This window comes from Carettochelys insculpta, chromosome 11 (assembly GCF_033958435.1).
Source record: "Carettochelys insculpta isolate YL-2023 chromosome 11, ASM3395843v1, whole genome shotgun sequence".
Taxonomy (NCBI): domain Eukaryota; kingdom Metazoa; phylum Chordata; order Testudines; family Carettochelyidae; genus Carettochelys; species Carettochelys insculpta.
The window spans coordinates 7,720,529-7,742,821 of NC_134147.1; the positions used below are offsets into that span (position 1 = coordinate 7,720,529).

Below are 22,293 nucleotides of genomic sequence, written 5' to 3' on the forward strand. Positions count from 1 at the left end.
CTGGGGCCGAGGGGGTTGAACTGAGGCAGAAGGATGGAACCAGAGCCATATGCGGGGAGTGGGTGGGTGTTGAACCGAAGCTGTGGAGGTCGGGTTTGAACCAGGGCGGGAGGAAGGAACTGGAGCCATGCACATGGCGTTGACCCAGGGTGGGGGAAGGGTTGAGAAAGCGTGGCATGTGAGGTGTGGTGAACTGAAGCCAGAGCCGGGTGCAGTGGGTAAGGGATAAGCAGGAGATGTGAGTGGGGCTGGGTGGGGTGCTGAGCTGGGGCCATGATAACTGGGGGGGCGGCGGGGGGTTGAACCAGGGCTGGTGGGGAGCAGGATTTGGGATTGGCTTAATTCGCACATTACTGTACTCAAAGTGTTTGGCAGGCTTTTGCATTTACCTCTCTCTCTACATATATATGACATTTATTTCCACTAGTCAGTTCTTAGATAGTGGTGAAGAACGTGGTGTTGACGAAAGTTCCATGGGATCATCTGCATCATCATTGGAAACAGCTCCATAGTGACCTCAACCTCCTTAACTGGGGTTTTATCTTCAGCTTTTGAGGTTGAGTGTTGAGGATCAGCTGACGGTGATGAGGTTGAGAGATGAAAAAATGATAAAGAGCAATTCAGTGGAGTGGGCCATTCTGTTAAAGACCTGAGAATATGAGTCCTACAACAAAGAGACTTTAAGAGCAGATTACACAAGAAAATTTGTGAACTGGGGTTCTTACTCAAATTCAAGATGCTAACACTTTGTATGAACAAAGACTGCAATTATCTCATATATTACAAGGACTGCTTCCTTACCTTTGATGTTCACAATTATCTCAGGCAAGACACTTAACTTGCTTCACCCCTCAACCTCCTTCATTTCCATGTGTGTGATTTGTCAGTTTTCATTGCCCTTTTGTTTTTGGACGTCTGAGTCTGGATGGGAAATGCTACAGATCTGATGAAGTGGGTCTGTCCCACGAAAGCTCATCACCTAATAAATCATTTTGTTAGTCTTTAAAGTGCGACATGACTACTGTTTTGTTTTGCTGTAATACAGACTAACACGGCTACTTCTCTGTTGTTTATAGGGAGAAAGTGTTGTGGATGAAGATGCACATACAGCTGAGTGAATCAACTGATTAATTACTTAAATAATTCACTTTGCAATATCATTCTTCTTTCACTATGCCTTTCACTGTAAGTTTCATTTGACTTGTAAATTCACAAAGCATTTGCTGTGTTGGATGCTGCTAGCAAAAAAAGTTAAACTTAGCTAATCCTTATTGCTTGTCACTAGGTTGAGAATCCATTGCTCAAGTCTACGATACAGAAAATGGAGAAATCTAGATGCCACTGAGTCATTTTCTTATTTTATATTACATAATGTATGTCCCTTATTTTGAAACATCATAGTCACAGGCCATAATGATAATGCCATAAGTCTATTTCCTATTTTACTTCATTGTAACACATCTTTTCAAAGGGAGCCCATTCTGTACTTGTTTTCTCAAAAACAGAAGTGCCAATGAGGCTTACTCCAAAATTAAATGCACCCTAAGCACAATCAGGCTATGTCTACACTACACCATAAAGTTGATTTTAAGGCAGTTAGCTTGATTTTACAATGTCACTGTCTTCACTGTGAACACCATTAGGTTGGTCTGAGGAAACACTAAGGTCGATATTATTATACTCACAAAGCAAATCAGAGTAGCGCCAAGTTCGAATTTAAAAGGTTGGATTAACGCTAGCATGGAAACAGCATTTATTTAAATTGACTTTATTGGCCTTCAGAGGTGTCTCATATATATTCCACAATGCCCTATGGTTGTCTGCTCTGGTTGCTTCCATCTCCACTGCTCTCCAGGTGCACAGGAAGCAGGTAACAGGAAGCCTGCAAAATTGAATTCAGCACCAGGAAGCCTACGAAATTGAAGTGGGCATCTGGCCCATTTTGAATTCATTTCTTTATTATTAGCACAACAATTGCATCTAGCCATGAGAAAAAAAGCCCTAGCACAGGGTGGTGGCTTCTTCCCTGTACAGGATACAGCAGGAGAGTCCGACATTTTTTCAGCACTGGCATCAGCCCCTGCCCCACCACCTGGCACCTAGGCTGTGGGGGTCAAGCTCACATGAGTGAGCAAGAAACTTCTTTTCTGTGGTTCACATTTGTACAGTGGCAGCCCCCCCCCCCCCACATTCCTACAGGTGCCATGCAGTCGGGAGTCTATCCTGCACCCAACCACGTCACGTGGCTAGTCCCGGACCCAATAAAAGCATGCACCTGCGGCATGGTGCAGATAATGCTGCCAGACAGCACCATGTCCTGGTTTCCACACAGAGAAGGCTCCAAAGGCATGAAAAAGATTTTTGGGGACTGGCTGTCACTGTGGGAAAGTTCCCCCTGGCGGCAAAGATTTCAGCAACTAGCTGTTGCCAGGGGGAAGTCTCTCTCCCACAGCAAAGATTTTCAGGGGCTGGCTGTCTTTGCTATGTTGGGGGGGGGCAGCACATGCCGGGGGTTGGCAGAATGGCAGTGAGGGGACCCTGTCAACAGGTCCCTCATCTACACCCCACCACCAGAGAAAGCCACCAAAGGGACCTTGTCCTCAACTACACCTCCGATTCTACATGGGCGGACAGGCCTCCATACTCACTGCTATTTGGGGATGGCCCCCCACCAGAGAAAGCTTCTGAAGGGACCATCTGAACTGGTCCCTCAACTATAGCCCTGACCCTGATTGTATGTGGGGGGCTGCCCCCCCCCACAGTCAGTGCTGTTCAGGGCCAGCCCCTCCACTGGAGAAAGGCCCTGAAGGGACCATGTCTACTGGTCCCTCAGCTACAGCCCCCACCCATCAATTTATGTGGTGGGGGGCAAGCCCCCACAGTCAATGATATTCAGAGCTCCCCCCGCACTGGAGAAAGCCCCTGAAGGGTCCTGCTGCCTGAATGGACCATGTCAACTTGTCCCTCAGCTTCCACCCCCACACTAAATGTGATCCATCGTACCAAAGCAAGCTTGGGAAATTTGGCTCCATTTCAATAAAACACTTTTTGTTTCCAGTGAACTGAATTGTTTCCATTATTGTTTGCAAGATGTGTCATACCATACATACTGTGCTTTGAAGAAGGGGAAAGTAGCTGAGAGACCAACTGAGATGGCACAGTCATCTGGGTAATCCCAGGACACAGTTGAAAAAGCAAGACATTTCAATTAATTTGTCGATCTCAGCTGTCACTTTCTTTCCAATCTTCATTTATGTTGGCAAATTCCCTGTCAAATGGTTTCCCTAAGACAGGTCATACCATACTGTGTTTTCAAGGGGGGCAAAGTAGCTGAGGGACCACTTGAGATGGCACAGTCTCCTGGGTGATTGCAGGGCACAGAATCATTCTGGCATGTGGGTATGACAGCCCCCTGCCTAGCGTACTAGGTGACTGATCAGGCAAAAGTCACACCTAAAGGTGTTCTTTCAAGAGGGGAAAAGCAGCTAAGGCACCTGTTTACATGGTTTAGTCACCTTCTGAAGACAGCCTATTTGGTTTTCTTTTACCTGGAATTCCCTACTTTTCCTTTTTTCCTTCTGGAAAAATGGCCATTTGCTTTCCACAGGAGCGGAATGAGGGCAATGTACTGTGGGAAGATGACATCACATACCCACAATCATTTGCAGGGCATTTTTTAGCACATACTGCACCCATGGGGAGAAAAACAGAATGCTACAGGGCTCAGGGAACTGTGGCATAGGTTCCCACAAAGTACTGCTGCAACAGTCGATGTTTGGCTACTCTAGTGTGGCAGCACTAAATCAACTTTGTGGGGAGGTGAGGATACTCAAAATTCGAATTTGTAACATCCAGCATTATAAAACTGAATTTAAGAAAAATCGAATCTATAGCATAATGAAGATGTAACCTCAGTCTTAACTTTTTTTGGTAATGTGATTTAAATTTTTTTTTGGTGATTTAAATTGTGATTAAAATCAATCCACCCTGCATTTGCACAAACATAATCTTTTTATGTACAAAATAATTATGGATAGGCAATTATAAGTACATCCTTCATATATTTCAGCTCTTGGACAAAGGCCTGAGAGCTCCATCACAGAAAAAACAGTAGGCCCTACCACAAAGGTAATATATCTGGGCATTCAATGGGACTCAGTTTGGGATTTCTAGGTCAGCTATAGAGACATTGTAATTGGTCAGAGCATAGATGAGATTCTAAAAGGGGCAAAGAAAATTGCACTGAGGAAAATCCAAGTGGTCTTGGGGCACGTCAACACGGCTTGCTGGGATAGCAGCTCTCAGTCAGGCATTTTGTGCTTATCTTGCATCTACCTCTTCTTCGGTGTGAAAACCCAGCAAGTTAAGGTGGTATGGATTGAATAAATGGAGTGTAAGGTGGACAGAAAGCTGGCTAGATCATCAGGCTGAAAGGGTAGTGTTCAAAGGCTCTGTCTGGTTGTTGGCCGGTATCAAACAGAGAACCTTAAGGGTCAGGTTTAGGGCCAGTTTTGTTCAACATCTTTATTAATGAGCTGGATGAGAGGCTGGATTGCACCCTTCTCAAATTTGCATATGATACTAAACTGGCGGGGGGGGGGGGGAAGGTTGACAGGTTGGAGGGTAGGGATAGGGGCCTGGGAGACCTAAACAAACTGGAGGATTGGGCCAAAAGAAATCCGATGAGGTTCAGCAACAACATGTTCAGAGTCCTGCACTTATGCTGGAGGAGTCTCAAGCACTGCTATAGGATGGAGCCAATTGGCTAAGCAGTAGAAAAGAAACTGGGAATTACAGTGGGTGCATAAGAAGCTAGATATAAGTCAGCAGTGTGCCCCTGTAGCCATGAAGGCTAATGGCATATAGGGGTGCCTTAGTAGGAACACTGCCAGCAGATCTATTTTGGCCCCCTATTACAGAAAAGATGTGGATGCACTGGAGAGAGTCCAGAAGAGGGGAACAGAAGTGATTTGGAGAATGGAGAAAGTAACTTATGAGGAGAGGCTGAGAGATCTGTGTTTATTTAGTATACAGAAGAGCAAGGGAGGATTAGATAGCAACCTTTAACTACCTGAAGGGGAGGGTTCCAAAGACAATGGAAAACAGCTGTTCTCAGTAGTGATGGATGCTAGAACAAGGAGAAATGGTCTCAAGTTGGAGTGGGGGAAATCTAGGTTGGGTATTAGGAAAGACTTTGACCAGTAGAGAGAAGCAGCACTGAAACAGGTTACCTAGGGAGGCTGCAGAATCTCCTTTCCTAGTGCTCTTTAAATCCCAGCTTGACAAATCTCTGGCTAGGATGATTTAGTTGGGATTGGTCCTGCTTTCATCTGGGGGTTGGACTCGAAGACCTCCTGAGGTCTCTTCCAACACTATGATTCTATGAACCCCACCAGTGTTTGTGAGGAGAATGAGGAGAAACCTTGCAGAATAATCAGGTTGGAGCAGTCTGTACTGATAATGGTCCTGCTTAAAGACAGACTGTAGGAAATTTCATTATTCTAGAGCTGGAATAATGGCTGCTACCATGACTATCTTGAATATCTGTGTTTTCCCATACTGTTTAATGCCGTGAGATCTAGAATGGGACTCCAACCTCACTTTGCTTTGAGGATCAGAAATAATGGGTGTGAACCCCCTTGTGATCCTGGCCACGTCTACACTAGCCCCAAACTTCGAAATGGCCATGCAAATGGCCATTCCGAAGTTTACTAATGAAGCATTGAAATACATATTCAGCGCTTCATTAACATGAGGGCGGCCGCGGCACTTCGAAATTGATGCTGCTCGCCGCCGCGCGGCTCGTCCCAATGGGGCTCCTTTTCGAAAGGACCCCGCCTACTTTGAAGTCCCCTTATTCCCATCAGCTCATGGGAATAAGGGGACTTCGAAGTAGGCGGGGTCCTTTCGAAAAGGAGCCCTGTCGGGACAAGCCGCACGGCGGCGAGGAGCGTCAATTTTGAAGTGCCGCGGCCGCCCGCATGCTAATGGAGTGCTGAATATGTATTTCAGCGCTTCATTAGTAAACTTCGAAATGGCCATTTGCATGGCAATTTTGAAGTTTGGGGCTAGTATAGACACGGCCCCTGTGTTACATCAGGACTGGTTAAATGGCACAAGGTATATTTCCTGATGAAGTAGGTTCTCAGGAGAAGGGTCCCTGATGAGGGACAGGGAAGGAGTGTTGAAACAAGGAAGGGATGCAAATTGAATGGCGTAACTCTTTGAAGAGCCCCTGGAGCCATATGTCAGAGGTGTAAAACTGGACCAGGCGACTTCTGAAGGGCATGGCAGCTTCTGTAGATGGCGGCTGATGTTGCAACATATAATTATTCAGGGCCTTGACCACCCAACAAAAGAGCTTAGAAGAGGTGGGTTGTGAGGTACAGGCTGCTTTTGCTTTTGCGCCCTGGACCTCTTACACTGTGGGGCTCATAACTGTGCTCTGATGGTGGGTAATGAGCGGCTGAGAAGTGTATCTTCTTGTCTGTCCTGCTGTGTAGATTCCCAGGGAGTATAACATGGTCCAGGAATCCAGGATTGGAGAGAACATAACATAAAGAACGGCCATACTGGGTCAGACCAAAGGTGCATCCAGCCCAGTAGTCTGTCTGCTGACAGGGGCCAGTGCCAGGTGTCCTAGAGGGTCTGGACCGAAGACAATGATCAAGCGATTTGTCTCCTGCCATCCATCTCCAGCCTCTGACAATCAGAGTCCAGGGACACCATTCCTACCCTTGGCTAATAGCCTTTTATGGACCTAACCTCCATGAATTTACCTAGCTCTTTCTTAAATTCTGTTACAGTCCTAGCCTTCACAGTCTCCTCTGGCAAGGAGTTCCACAGGTTAACTAGGAACTAAGTGAAGAACAACTTTCTTTTATTAGTTTTAAACCTGATACCCATTAAGGATATCTGCAAAGAGTCTGGGCCCTTCACACTTGAAATCTTTTCCACCTCTCTAGGCAAATCAGAAAGCTGTAGTCAAATACCACTGTCATGAAGACTGGGCAATATACTGTATCTGCTACATACATATAGTGGTGTCAAGCACCATGTGATTATTATCTGGTCCTCTAAGAATGGCCTATAGAGGGGGGCTTTTCTGGTAAAGATAAAGAGAAGTTTGCTGGAGGAGTATATTCCCCTTTGAGACATTCTTCCTGTTCCGGAAAGCTTCCTTCTGCTCTGGCTCAGGGGTTCTGGCCAGCCAGACTGTAGGGACCCCCGGTGGACTCTGTCTGAGAGAGGCTGGCTGGCTGTGACGTGTATGCATATTGCCCAAGGACTGCAATAAGGCAATAGGGGAGAGGGCCCTGGATGACAGACTTACTCCATCGGTCCCATACCACAATCGTGGGTTGGCTCTAGAGTGGAGCACCCATAGGGACGCTACTCAAAGAAGATGCTGTTTGCCCTGTGATTGGCTGCTTGCACTACCAGCAAGTTGGGATCTGGGTGTGTGAACAGAACTTCAGATCCCTTGGATGGAATGTAGTATTTGCTGTCCGCCCTTTTACAATTTGGTAACGTGATAGCCAGACTTTTCCACAGTGTTTTTGTGAGCTCCATGATGGCTGCATTGATTGGTAGCACTGTTTTAGAGGAGAGTGAAGGTTGTAGAATTTCTGTTAACTCATATCGAGTTCCTGGCACTTCCTCAGAAACAATTTAAACTCATTCGACGCTGTGGAACAGGTCTCAAAATTGCCAAAAGTAATCCACTGTGGTCGGTGGTGGTAGTCAAATGGCCTCGTTTGGTGAGAAAAAGGAATTATTACTCAGTGGGGAGATGTAACAGTGTCTTCTTCCTGCCCGGCCACTAGCTTCTCCTGTGTATTCCCTGCTCCAGTCTCTGCAGGTGGGGGCATATATCTGGCTACCTCTATTCATGGGTTAGGATGTTTGTTATGGTGTCATCTATATGACTTCTAAGGACTCCAATATGGTCAGTGACCAGTCCCTTCCAAGAGAGGCCATACCAAAGAGGCATGGCATGCCTGTTTGAGGACAAAGATCTCAAAGGTCTAGTAACAACCAGTGTGCTAACTGGGGAAAGAACAGTAAGAGAATTCCTCTTCTAACTAGTCATCTTCATCATTGTAGAACTGCAATTCAACAGGAAATAGATTTTGGTGCAGTACTGTTGGCCTTCGTGAGACATCAGTGTAGAGTTGAGAAGATCAACAAATCCTTGTGGTACAAGAAATGGCATGGCATTAATAGCATTCGTACCGCAGGGCTTGGTGGTGGTTTCACTGTCAGTGCAGTGTGCTGGATAGCTCCAGCTGCTGTTAGCACCCTGGCATTAGCAGACTTGGTCTGCAGTGCTGAGACTGGAGCAGTTCTTAATGCCTTGTCCTCAGGAGGTACCAACAGCATCCTGGGGAAGGCAAATTACCTTCAGCTGTTAGCTTTTGAACCAGAGTGCTCGTTGCTGGTGGTGGTTGCCTTCCAGGTAGTACCAAAGGTTCCTGGAGCATCGTTCCTGTAGCATCGTAGCGGGCTGAGCCACAGTGTTGTTGGTATCAATGAGAATGGGCTTGAAAGTGACCACTGTTTGCTTGTCTGCTGTGGGCACGTTTCTGAGGAAGATGGGATTCATTCAGACAGCAAACATACTGAGTGTGTCCATCTAACATGAGCATTGATTCTCTATGGGCTTGTCTACACTACCTCCCTACTTCGAAGGGAGGATGGTAAGTAGGGTGTTGGGAGTTTATTAATGAAGTGCTGCGCTGAATATGCAACACTTCATTAAGCAAATTCTCCCCCACGGCAACCTCGAAGCGCCAGCTCACACCTAGCTGCGACTAACCTGCTGATACTTTGAAGTGCTTGGGTAACTTTGAAGTACCGGTGGGTTAGCCGTGGCTAGATATGAGCCAGCACTTCGAAGTTGCCGGGGGTGGGAATTTGCTTAATGAAGTGCTGCATATGCACTGCAGCACTTCATTAATAAACTCCCAACACCCTACTTACCATCCTCCCTTCGAAGTACAGAGGTAGTGTAGACACAGCCTATATGTAGTGCGTCACTTAAAGCCTAGTGAATCCAGAATTATCACAGACAAGAATTAACTAAACTACTAGGTAAGAAGGGGATTTTTTTTTAAAAATAGGGAATAAGCTAATAAATGAAAACTACCAGAACCAACTAAAACTCACTAAACAAATAATGTCTTTGAATTAAATCCAAAAGGACTGTGGAGCTCTGTCTCAGGCCAGGGACAGTTTAAATAGACACAAGAAGTCCAAGTTGCATGTGAGAGAGAGGCAGCCACCATGAATACATGACTTGTATCGGGATTGCTGTACATTTCTGTACAAAGGCGCAGGAATACACCAAAATCTGGAGTGGTGCACACAGATGGCTGCCTTTTAAACAAGAACATACAGCATTTGTCTAAGAGTATGTTGGAATGAATTTGTCTATAAAGATTAAGGTCCTAAATTCAGTGAAACACTTAAGCAAATTATCCTATTCCCCTCCCCGCATATCCAAGGCAGATTTAGGAATACCTTTTAAGTTTCTCAGGATCTTAGAGTATTTAATTGCTCTTTTATTCATCTAGCAGCTGTCAAACCAGAAACAATATGGTTATGGAACTCTGTCACTTAAGCTGGTCTCCTCTTCATTTGTTCTCCACAACCAAGCATTTTATAATTTGTTTTATTGCAGTGCTTTTTTTTCTAACAAAAAAGGTGGCAGAACTCAAGCCCCAAACCGCACCCCCCCCCGCCCCATGCAGGACCCAAACTGCCCCAGTGGGTCCTGAGACCTGCGCAGCATCAAATGAGCCCCCATGAGGGGCACAGGCCACCCCACATCAGGTATGAGCTGGTCCCCCCATGTAGAGCCTAAATTACCCCACGCAGGGGCCGAGGAGCCCTCCCACACAGGGCCTGAACCACCACTGCCACCATCCCTCCTGCACCATGCAGGGCACAAACCACTCCCAGCTCTGGGCTCACCCCAGCTGCTGTCTCCCCAGCTCCCTCCCAGGTCCAGTCCCCCATCACCCCAGTCCCACCATGCACCCGAGCAAGGCTAGGGCTGGAAGAGGCACCCCAGCTAGGCACCATGGTCCTGGTGTGACAGGGCTGGAGGCTGTCATGTGGGAAAGAGAGACAGGCTGAGCTACTGCAAAGGCCTGACTCCGCCTCCATGCCACAGGAAGGGAGCCGCAAATGGCTCCTTAAAGAGCTATGTGCATCTCAGAGCCGGCCAGATGCCTTTAAAAATGACAGGAAGGGAGGAAAAAAAAAGGTGGTGGAACGCTGTTCCGCATGTTCCGCCAGAAAAAAAGCCCTGTTTTATTGTATCTGAGAACATGTGCCTAAATGAGAACGATCAAATTTTTTTTGTAAAACAGAGTTCAGGCAATGAATTTACTGAGGCAATTTCTTAGTTTAGTAAGAATTCCTTCCTGTATTTTACTATTTCCTGAAGTTATATGTAAACTTTTCCATAATAAGCACACATTTGGTGTGGAAGATGCCCTACAAGTCAACCTACTAACTGCTACAAGCTCACCTTCTGAAAAACGTGGAAACTTTGCTTCTTCAAAAAACACATAACAGGTTTGACAAAATTCATTAAGTCAGCGACAAACATGCAATTTGCAATAAAAGATCTTTACAACAATGCCAAATTATTTTTCTCTTTCAAAAAAATAAGTAATTTTAACAGCAGAAAGGGAATAGGAACCATAACTATTTTAAGTTTAGAAATGTCAGCTTCTAATGCATCAACTTATTTTTAAAAGCAGGAAAAAAATTAACGTACATTAAGAAAACATAACTCCCAACTCACACCCCACAAAACTCAAAAATTGGTTGATACCAAACAAAGAATTTAAGCATCTCTTGTAGTTTGATGAAGTGTTTTTAACATTACTTTAACCAAACACTGATCTATTTTACTGTTGTTTTACAATGAAAGATGGAAGTATCTAAGGGCTTGGATGGACAAATTTTTCTTCTTAAAACTTCCAAGCCAATACAAATAAAGAGTAGGTTTACATATTGTCCTTAGCACTGAAAGCAAGATGACTTTGTAGCAAAGACTCATGTATGTAGCTCCACTGTCAACTACCTGGCATCTTATCTTCATCAGATAAGTGGGTCTGTCCCATGAAAGCTCATCACCAAATAAATCATTTCATTAGTCTTTAAAGTGCTACATTTCTGCTGCCCCCCACCCCTTTTTTGTTTGTTAAAAGAAAATTCAGGGTTACCTGTCTTTTAAAACAGAAAGCTTTTCCTACAATCTACTAACTGGAATATACAATAGCTTGGAACATGTTCTGGAGCCTTTCAGAATTAAGTTGGTAGTTTGACTTCAGGCCAAGTCAAAAGATGTAGATACTCAGGGCTTGTCAACAGGCTACAACAATGCACGGTAATGGGATATGATATGTAAGGTGCAATAATCTGTACTTTAATGTAACACTTTTTCAAACAGTTCACGAGGGAACTACTAGCGTGCACAAGCAGGGACTATACAGACAAATTATACTCCTTTAGTGTGTATCGTTGCCCATCTTGACATGACCTTTAATACCTATGTGAGCATGATTGTGTTCTCTGTCCATTATGGTGGAATATTTACAACAAACATTCTCTTAACGAGAAACTGAGTAAGAATTGATCTCTGTATCTAGCCTCTCCAAGTTATAGTTAGGGAATGCTGAAAATCTGCACTTGCTACTGCCCATCCTATACCTTCTGCAGCAGTAATAATAAAGATACCATGCATATAGTGCCTTTAACTAAAGGTTGTCAACACATATTTAAAAGACAGACAGCCACATTTTACAGTTGGGGTATTCAATGTAGATTGCCTAAACCCACAGAGGAAGTCAATGGGAGAAAAAAAAAAAAAGAAAATTGGCCTCTGGACTTCCATTTCTAATCAGTATACCACATTCTGCAAAATCATCAGTTTTTATTAACACTCAAAAATTAAAGACTTTTTTTCTTTTGGTTGTTAACGATGTCTGAAAATCATGTGGGCACATGTTACTGCATACCTGAGTTTACAGCTCTTACGTACATGATATAACTCAATACACTCACATATTTTAGAATACTAATCATGCATATTTAGTTTCAACATGTAGATAATTAAAGGAAGAGAGGAAAGGCTTCAGGCTCTGGAGTGAGTCCACATTTATTTTTTGTTTAAGATATTTTAGTTTATAAGTCAGAATGTAAAACAATTCTGAAAAAACAAAGCAGTCACGTAGCAGTTTAAAGACTAACAAAATCATTTAGTAGGTGATGAGCTTCCATGGGACAGACCCACTTCTTCAGATCACAGCCTTACCAGAACAGACTCAACATATAAAGCACAGAGGTCCAAAAATTGTTATCAAGCTTGACAAATCAGAAAAATTGTTATCAAGTTTGGCAAATCAGAAGAGCAGAGGGATGGTGGGGGGTGGAGGTGGTGGGGTGCAGAAGTTAAAAGTTAGATAAAACATCAAAATATGTAAAAGAGTCCTTATAATGGGTCAGATCATTGCTGTTTCATTTAAACCTAAAACATGTGACTCCATTCAACATGTACTGACTTCTCAGTAAAAAGGAATATGTCATTGTATTAAATGCCCTGGGTAGTCTCCACCAGAGAGGACTCATCTACCCTAGCCCCCTCCTTCAAAGGGAGCATGCTAATCAGCCCACTCAGAGAATAGCAATGAGGTGCTGTGCTGCATATGCAGCACCTCATTAGCATAATTCCCACTGTGCAAACTTCAAAGTTGCTAACTTTGAAGCAGCGGCAAGCAATGCAGCTACAGGCACTTCGAAGTACCCGTGCAACTCTAAAGTTCCCTTATTCCCTTTGGAGACTAACCAGGGCATTTAGGAGTAAGGGAACTTTGAAGTTGCGCAGGTACTTCGAAGTGCCCGTGGCTACATTGCTTGCTGCCGCTTCAAAGTTAGCGTAGCGGGAATTATGCTAAGGAGGTGCTGCATATGCAGCGCAGCACCTCATTGCTATTCTCCGATCGGGCTGATTAGTGTAGACGAGCCCAAAATGTATACAGTCGAAGTTGTATTAATCATCTACAAGTAAACCACTTTTATAAAAAGTAAGAGAGGGAGCCGTGCTAGTCGATATACTATCAAAACAAAACAAAAAAAAAAGTCAGTCAAGTAGCACTTTAAAGACTAACAAAATAATTTATTAGGTGAGCTTTCGTGGGACAGACCCACTTTTTCAGAACATATCCAGACCATAGCCGTAGAGAACCTATGCCTTAAATATTGAGTCTGTTCTGGTATGGCTATGGTCTGAAGAAGTGGGTCTATCCCACGAAAGCTCACCTTATAAATTATTTTGTTAGTCTTTAAAGTGCTACTTGACTGCTTTTTTGTTTTTATAAAACATAGTCATTAATGAAAACTTATTTTGTCTTCCACTAAGACATGCACACAAGCATTGGAAAAAAGACAAAATTCAAACATATTGGAAGGGTTTTAAGGACATATGACAACCTATTCCTAATTATATGTATCCAGTAACCAAATATGGTCACCTCCAAAGGAAAAAAATATTTATCATGGCCACATTCTACAGCACTAATGTTATTTTTATTATACAACAAATAACCTTGGTCAACCAAGTTTCTATGCCATGGCTACAATTATGTAATTGCTCAGTACTAGAAAGCAGTTTTCTGATTGCATTAACTATTGATCTTGGTTTAGGTTTCATCCAATCAGAAGTTAATGTATTTATAAAAGTAACATTTGTTTTTAAGGATATGCCAAATTTATATGAACAGCCTGCTATGTCATTAACTGAAAATGATAAATTAATTCTGAAGTATAAGCCAATCAGATAATCTTACCTGTGATTAAAACTATGGACTACAACTTCATGCAATATCTAACAAAAATCATCTTTATAAGGAAACTTCTAGGAGCCATCTCCTCTAGTCTACACTGTCTCTTGCATGTAACCTAATGTCAGTCATTAGAATAGTTTCAGAGCTATTTTTTTCCACCTCTCTAGTTCTACACAAGGATATTTAAAAAAAATCCTTGTTCATAAAATATATGTTCAGCAATGTAATGAAGTTCCATGTCTGGAAACCGGATATTTTAACTAATACAGTAACAAAGTGCATCAAAATCATTTCACTTCAAGATTTCAATTCTTGCTGTTAAAATAATAAGTAACACTTTCTTTAAAGTATGGCTCAGGAAATCAACATTTAACATTATTTTTTAGAACTTCTGCATGGTCAGACAATGTAAAACAGGAGCCAACATTTCTAAATTGCAGTACTAAATGAAAGGATGCCCACTGGAACTGAGGCTGCTTCCTTCAATATATGTAAAGTAAAGATTTGGAAATAGTTAATTGATTCAGATGTTTTCAAGCAAGTAGAAAAGTGATATTTTTAAAGCAATTTTGTTTAGTCAGAAAAACTGAACCTTATAAATAGCAGGGAGATTAGTTGATCATGGAGAGAAAGAAAGTTTATGTACTGTGTCTGAAACATAACGTGCAAGGTAAACAGGATCAATTATATTTACCAAGTACTTCGGAACCACTGAACCCTTACAATACACTGTTTTTATTACTCACTGCTATGAAGCTGACTGAAAAGGTGGTTATAAAATGTTTTATTTTAAAATTTAAATCCCTTCCTAATTTTAAAAAGATTTCAACTGGAAGCACTCTGCCCAACCCTCCATGACCGAAGGAAGAAAAAATATGCAATTGCATTCATCCAGGCCTAAAGAAGGAGGGTCTGGGGGGGCAAAGAGAGCAGTTTTCCTGGGCCTCTTTGAAGTGCATGACAGTGCCACTCTGCACGGCTGTGTGTATGCGGGGGGCAGGGGGAAGGTCAGTGCCATAGTCCAGGTAGCACTAAGGGCTGATTGCCTTTGACTCTCCCTCCCTGGGACCAGAGCCAGACTCCCATCCCATCTTGTGCTGGAGCCTGTGGTGGCTTTTGGCCCCACTGCATTCATCCTATCCAACTACTATCGCCAGAACATTCCCTTTTCCTATTAAAGGGTCAAGATAGACTTCATTACAGTAATTTTATCCAAATTTCTCCACATAAATGAATGTATACAAACTCTTTAAAACACAGGAAGGCAACATTTTCTTAGGAAATTTCTTCTAATATTGATAGCATTTTGATATCTATTACTACACGTATCTGAAATGATAAAAAGAGCATCTCTGAACTTTTCATGTGCGAATTTGTTAATGAAAGGTAAAGGTAGTCAATCTGGAACTACAAAAAATAACAAAGCAATAAGCAATAAAAGCCTTATTTTCTTTAGTACAGTAACTTTATACAGGTTGAATCTCTCTCATCCAGCAGCTTCAGGACCTGACCGATGCCAAAAGATAGAATTTGCGAGACAACAGGTCAACGTTGTCTAGCACATTACCAACACTTCCACTGCTTATTGGGCTCCTAGAAGGCATTTAGGCTGTGTCTACACTAGAGAGTTTTGTCAACAGAAGGGGCCTTCTGTCGATATAACTCGGGGAGTGTCTGCATACTTAAAGCATTCTGTCGATGGAGTCTCAACAGAACTCTGCATTTGCCTCGACAGTATTATCCCTCAAAAATTCAAGTCATAACAATCTCACAACAGAGTACTGTCGACAGACATGCAGTGTAAGATACTTCTGTCAACAGAGAAGGCTTCTGGTTGCCAGGAAGGCCTCTTTGCAGAGCTGCCATTCTCCTTTCTGTCACAAGAGGGAAGTACAGTCTGGCAGGTCTGTTGACAGAGCACGTTGTGTGTAGACGCAATTTGTTGACAGGGGTTCTGTCGATTTTTTTCCATCGACGGTACCTTCCGTCGACAGATGTTTCCAATGTGGACATATCCTTAGGGATACATTAAAGCTACATAACAGCACAGACTACTACTAGCCAGGACCGGTGGCTATAAGCAAATTTTATGGGGCCACGGGAAGCCTGACCACACCCATGGTCATGTGGCTAACTAAAATCATGATGGATTACGGAGTTTGCTGGATGAGAGAGTTCCTGATTAGAGAGGTTCAATCTGTACTGGAAATGTTACTGTAGCCTTTCAGCTTCTTTTCCCTATTAAAATACAAAGTAGTGTTACTCATTTTTTTCAGACAAATCTGTAATTTTACTGACATATCACCAGCATGAATTTATAATTCCCTGCCACCCAAACATTTTATCAGGATGGAAGGAATGAGAGAGTTTTTAATCTTTTATTTCTCCTGCAAGATTATAAGAGCTGTAACATTTAAAAGGCTATTTACAGTAATAATGGCATATTTATAAAACTGCAGATATGAAAATCCTAAATTTGTCCTAAACCTAGACACATCAGCCATTAATTTAACTGACTATGCAAACTGCAATATAGCCAACTCACATGAGTGTTACATCACCTTAAATAGGCAATCTGTTAAAGATAAGCAGCATATAACCCTATTTCTAATTATAGTGGCATGGATGCTGAAATACGAATAACGTAAACCATTTCTATTTTTCACAGGCCTAGCTTAAACTTATAGTTCTAATCACGATTATAAAATATTGCATAAGTCTAATGCCTAAAATTGGGATTTATTCCAATAATCCTGTTAATAATCATCATCCATGAACTTTACTCAAAAAAGAATTATAAAGCATTGCTCCTCTCATTTAATGTACAGTAAACCCTCAGGTTATAAAGGGATTGCATTCCTGTCTCCCCACAGCTTGCTCATGCCTGGTCAGCACAGATGAGCTGGGAACCAGGCTCTGCTCCAGCCACGGGGCTGAGGGTCTCCCCTCCCCTAGGCCAGGGACCCTACACCTGGCTCTGCCTGCTTACGGATGCGGGGCTGCCAGTCTCCTCACCAGCCCCCAGCCGCGCCCCCCGCCCCCAAGCCAAGGACCCCATGGCAGGCTCTGACAGCAGGGCACTGCCCAGCCAGCTTCCAGCCGTGGGGTCTCCCTGCCCCACCCCCCCAGGGCACTGATCCCCCCACAACTCCTCTCGCATAAACGCAAAATACACACATTTAGAATGTGATTATCTTGGAGGATTACTGTAACAATGTAGGCTTTTTAAGCAACAAAAGTCTGGTATGTACTTGGCTGGACACTAGGTATTTACTTTAAGTGAAATATCTTATCTATACACAACTACATAAAAGGATAAGCAGTATATTAATTTTACAGCTTTATTCTTTGAACAGGTTTGATAATCTGCTGATCATAATCGCCGTTTATCCATTCAGAAAGCAAGTGTTCACAATCTGCTAAATATCACACTTTATAAGGAATGATAAACTGAAAAATTATTTCTAAAAACTTTGTTCTCATATCTGAAATGGATTTGAATGGACTTCACTGTACTTCCAATGGCCAGGTGCCATCCATTCTTAAACTTCAGACTTAACCAAGTCTGCTACTTGATGTCTAGAATTAAGCTAGAAGTTTTGGCTGTGATGCAAGCAGTGATGAAAACCATATGAGTAATAACAAGTCTCCTTAATGCATTTCTTCAGTACTAAGATGGGCTAATCTGTAGAAGCAGTTTACTTAAGTATCATCCAGGGTGCCAGGCAGATCGGAGACATTTTCAAGTGGAATTTTTCCTTGCAATGCCCACTCTCCATTTCACAGCACTCAACACAAGTTTGTTCATCTTTTCTTAAACAGAAAAAAAACTGGAAATAAACCTGTTAGGAGGATTATCACTGCTTTTGGAAGAACTGCCACCTCTACCAGGTAGGTTGAATTTATCTATCTATTCATATTTAAACAGCAGTATGAGTTAAGCAATATATTTTCAATCACTGTAGGAAGATAATGCTGTTATTTACTTTGTAGCACTAAATGATTTAGAAAGTAAAAATATTTTTCAAAATATACTTTGAAGTTTAAATATTTTTACACTTGCTGAAATTTTAAAATCAGAGTAAAATCAATAGTGCTCCAGCTGGATTAACAAACATTAATCAAACTTATAAAAAGAAGAGAAGCAGTTTATTGTCACCTGCATATCTAAAATAATATAAGATAAAACCTTCTTGTTATTTTAACCTATGCACAGCACCATTCTATAATAATTTCTTTTAAGAATATATTTCTAAAAGTAATTTTAATAATTTTATTTGAACAAGTATAAGAGAAAAATATTTAAAAACAAAGTGAAAAAGACATATGTCTTAAGTGAAAATAGTCTAAGTGCTCATAGATGAACGCTCATTTAATTTTTAAGGTACCAGTAAACTAGACTCTGTGCAAAATCAATAAATGAAAAATAGTATCTTAGTTATTTAGTTTAAGGCTGCAGTCTCACAGTTGCACTATCTTTAAGACCATGCTTTAGTTTCTTAGATGTCCTTATTAACAACGTTGATTGATTTAATTTTTCTTCGGCATTAGTCCAAAGAAACACAAAGAGGTAATTATAAAACCATTTATTTTTGGGAAGAAAAAAATGATTAATGGAAGCCAAACTATTTTTAACTATACTGGTCAAAAGAACTCTTATTCTTGGATTTCTTTGGACAAAAGCTCTGCGCAGAGCAATTATTTGTGATACTAATGAACAAACAGATTTTCCCTGCCAGTCTGCAAACAAAACCAATGTTTCATTCCTGGCTCATTTAAACAGTTCCTTTGCAGAAACAATGCTCTAGGAAACTTGCCTCCCTTCATCAAATTACTTGTAACAGCATCTCTTTCTAAATATGGCTCATAAACAGACTAAGTCTTGTCTACTCTTCGCTCATCCAGTGTCATGATCGATAAGAAAACAATTATCACATGCTGCAGTTTTCTGCTTCTAGAATCCAGCAATAGAAATTGTCAATGTTTTTCTTTAAACTTCTGCATTTTCACTATGGCATTTAAATAATCTTTGTGCTCTCAAACTCATTTATTATATTTTCTCTTATAATGCCCATTTATTATTTTCATATAATGAAGTTACTGAACTGATACACAGAAACTTCTAATCCAAGTTTTACTACATCCGTAGTCACATTAAAATGACATTGAGGTTATAACAACTTTTATGTAATAATCTTGAAATACCAAGTACTGTATCACAATACCAAATGCATAAAAGAGTTAATCTTTTCTGTATGTTATTTGGGAATCTGAGGTTTGAGAGAAAACAGGCAGGCTTTTTAATTCCAAATCATAGAGGCTCAACTGTGTCCCAAAGAGAGTTTGCAGTGACATTATCTTCTGGACCTTCAGGGTGCACAAGGAAAACACTACTACCGCAGTGTGTCTAAGCACTAAGCATGCTTTCTGCATCCAATCAGCTTGCTGCCCAGTGCTAGAGTACACAGCCCCCTCTACTTCCCACAAATTAGGATTGGATTGTGCTCCTGGCAGAGTTGTGAAGGAACACTATTTAAAGTCAGGGAAGCATAGGGACTTTATGCAGATGGTGCAAATAGAAGACATGCTTCTTGCTGTTTCTCACCCATGCTGTATCTCGGTGTAATCTCCTCCTCAGTGTTCTGGTCAGATAGTAAGTATGAGAAGATCTAAGAGTATGCATTGTCTTGACAACAGTAACCCATTTCACATACTTTATCACATACTTACATATTTAAGTAACAGAGAGAAAGCCGTGCTAGTCTATATTCTATCAAAACAAAAAACCAGTAAAATAGCACTTTAAAGGCTAACAAAATAATTTATTAGGTGAGTTTTCATGGGACAGACCCACCTCTTCAGACCACAGCCATAGCAGAACAGATTCAATATTTAAGGCATAGAGAATAGATTACTATTTTTGGTTCTCTATGCCTTAAATATTGAGTCTGTTCTGGTACAGCTATGGTCTGAAGAAGTGGGTCTGTCCCACGAAAGCTCACTTAATAAATTATTTTGTTAGTATTTAAAGTACTACTTTACTTTTTTTTTTTGTTTTACATATTTAAATATTTCATAAAATGACTGGATTTAAACACTTGGAGCATCTATATTAATCTACTAGATTTTTTATTCTATTGCCCTTTGAGTTTAAGTAGACACAAGAGTTAGTAAAGAAGTTTGAATTGAACTAAGGAATCAGAGCCTTTGCAGGAAAGGTTCTACACATTTAAACACAAAAACATTTGAAATTTCAAATGGAATATATTTGACCATTTCTGGACACATTGGGCTGACCATTTCTGTCAGTGGTATATTCATTTCAAAGGGAGAAAAAGAATGGGTGCTCCTGATACACCTTACTTTATAGCATAATAATTTTTATATTCTCTGGGATTTATGAAGTGACCTCCAGTACAACTAATATAACGCTTACCCACAGTTTCAACAGTGTTAAGAACAACAAGCCCAATATGCAAAAAGGTAAATCAAAAAGAACAAAAACAGAAAACTGAAACTTCACATAGGCCAGAGCAACACGCATATATAAAGCAAGTGCATTCCCTTTCCTATAGCTAGAACTATAAAATGACAGAAGTCACTTTGCATGACTGAGTGGTGAATATCATACTCTCAGTCTGAGGCCAGGTCTACCTAAACATTAAAGTCAATCGGAGATACACAATTCTAGCTACGACAATTGCGTAACTAGAATTGACTTATCTACAATCAATTTACCTGGCCATCCTCGTAGAGGGAGGTCAAAAGGAGAAACTCTCCCATTGACCTTCCTTACTCCTTGGTCAACCCATGAGAGTTCGATTTTGCATTTCCCTAACAAGGCACGTAAAACTGAACCTCAGAAGATCAAACCCGCCCAGGTCAATCTTCTGCACAGTGGACACATACCCTAACCTTACAGCAGAGAGTTTTTGAAATTCTGTGCCACGGCAGAGAAAACAGAGAAAAGCAATTTCTTCACCTCCACTGTACCATCTATAAAGCCTTGAACTGCAAAAACGATTCTAGGTGGCTGATTAAACCAGACAGTTTCTATTTGCAAAGAACTTTTGCTTTTTCTTCACTGTGTTGACTCCATGACTATAGCTGACTAGATTCTAAGAAGAATGGCCACATCTGTGGAAACTAATCCACATAAGAAGGGGACAAACCAAATTATCTCATACTCCATAATTGTCTACTATGAAGCATCTGATAATGCATACCAGGGGTCAGCAACGCCTGGCATGAGTGCCAAGAGTGGTACTAAAACTGATTTTCATCTGCACTTGAGGTGGGAAAGCAGCCCCACCCCTCTTTCCCCATGCAAACAGGAGCTTACTCAAACCCATGCCATCTGTAGATTAACAAAAGAAGAGCTAATGCTACCAACCTAAACATTAAAGCTCTGCATCTTTATTTATTTACTAACAAATTTCTTGTAAGTAGGGCTATTAGTGACTTTAAAAGGTATCGGACCAGGTAAAATGGTCAAATTTCGACACTGCCTCAGAAAGGTTGCTGACACCTGATGTACACAGTCTGGGGCAACTTTTAAGCTCCTGACAATTCCTATATTCCTAACATAGTGTCTAATTTTTGCCAGTTTTGCTCACAAGATTTCCAATATGCTGCAGCAGGTTCAGCCACATACAGTAAAATTCTTTTAATTCGGCACCTCCGGGATGAGACAGGTGCTGGATTACCAAATTTTCTGGACTATTGGATGTCACCATAACCCCCACGCCCTAGTTCAAACCCCCGTTGCAGCTCACCACACCTGAGCCCAGCTGCAGATCACCACTCCTGCGTGTTCCCAGCTTCTTCTCCACCCCATGCTCCTACAGCTTCTTTGCCACCCCCAGGCTTCTCAGCATCTTCACCCCTGCACTCCTGCAGCTTTTGCACTCCTGTGCGTCTCCAGCTTCACCACCCCTCTGCTCCTGCAGTTTCACCTTCCCCACACGCCGTGGGCCCAACCCCCGCACGCCCCGGCTCAACTCCACCCCCCAGTCCCCCTGCAGCCCTAATCTACCCCAGGCTTAACCCCCCTGCTCCACTCCCATGGCCCCAAGCCCCCCGACTAATGTGAATTTTGAGGTATGTGTATCTCAGGGGATGCTGGACCATCAGGATTTCCAGACCATCAGAGGCTGGATTAAAGGATGTTTACTGTATCTAGCAGATGGAACCATTTCCCTTGTTCTTAAGAAATACTTACAAGGGATTTTGGACCTGCTGTTGGCTATTGATTAAGGGTTTTTTTTGGGAAAGCAGTTTAGACACTCTCAGAAAATCACATGGACAGCGACAACCTTGACAATTATTGTTTATGGGCAGGTTAATAAAAAAGCTGTACAGAAACAAACTGGAACTCTGTAATTTCTCTGACCCATGTCAGTATGGTTTTGCACCTGGGCATGGAAATGATACT

At 41.9% G+C, this 22,293-nt stretch overlaps 2 protein-coding genes across 2 annotated transcripts in view; one reads left to right on the forward strand and one right to left on the reverse strand.

Moving 5' to 3' along the window:
• The window catches only part of CENPP (centromere protein P), a 308,478-nt gene that overhangs the window by 115,444 nt on the left and 170,741 nt on the right, over positions 1-22,293 (reverse strand). The window lies entirely within an intron of this gene.
• The window catches only part of ASPN (asporin), a 40,518-nt gene continuing 35,873 nt past the window's right edge, over positions 17,649-22,293 (forward strand). The window contains exon 1 of the mRNA XM_075005816.1: positions 17,649-17,750. The gene's annotated coding sequence lies outside the window, so the exon portion shown is untranslated. The remainder of the gene's footprint in view (positions 17,751-22,293) is intronic.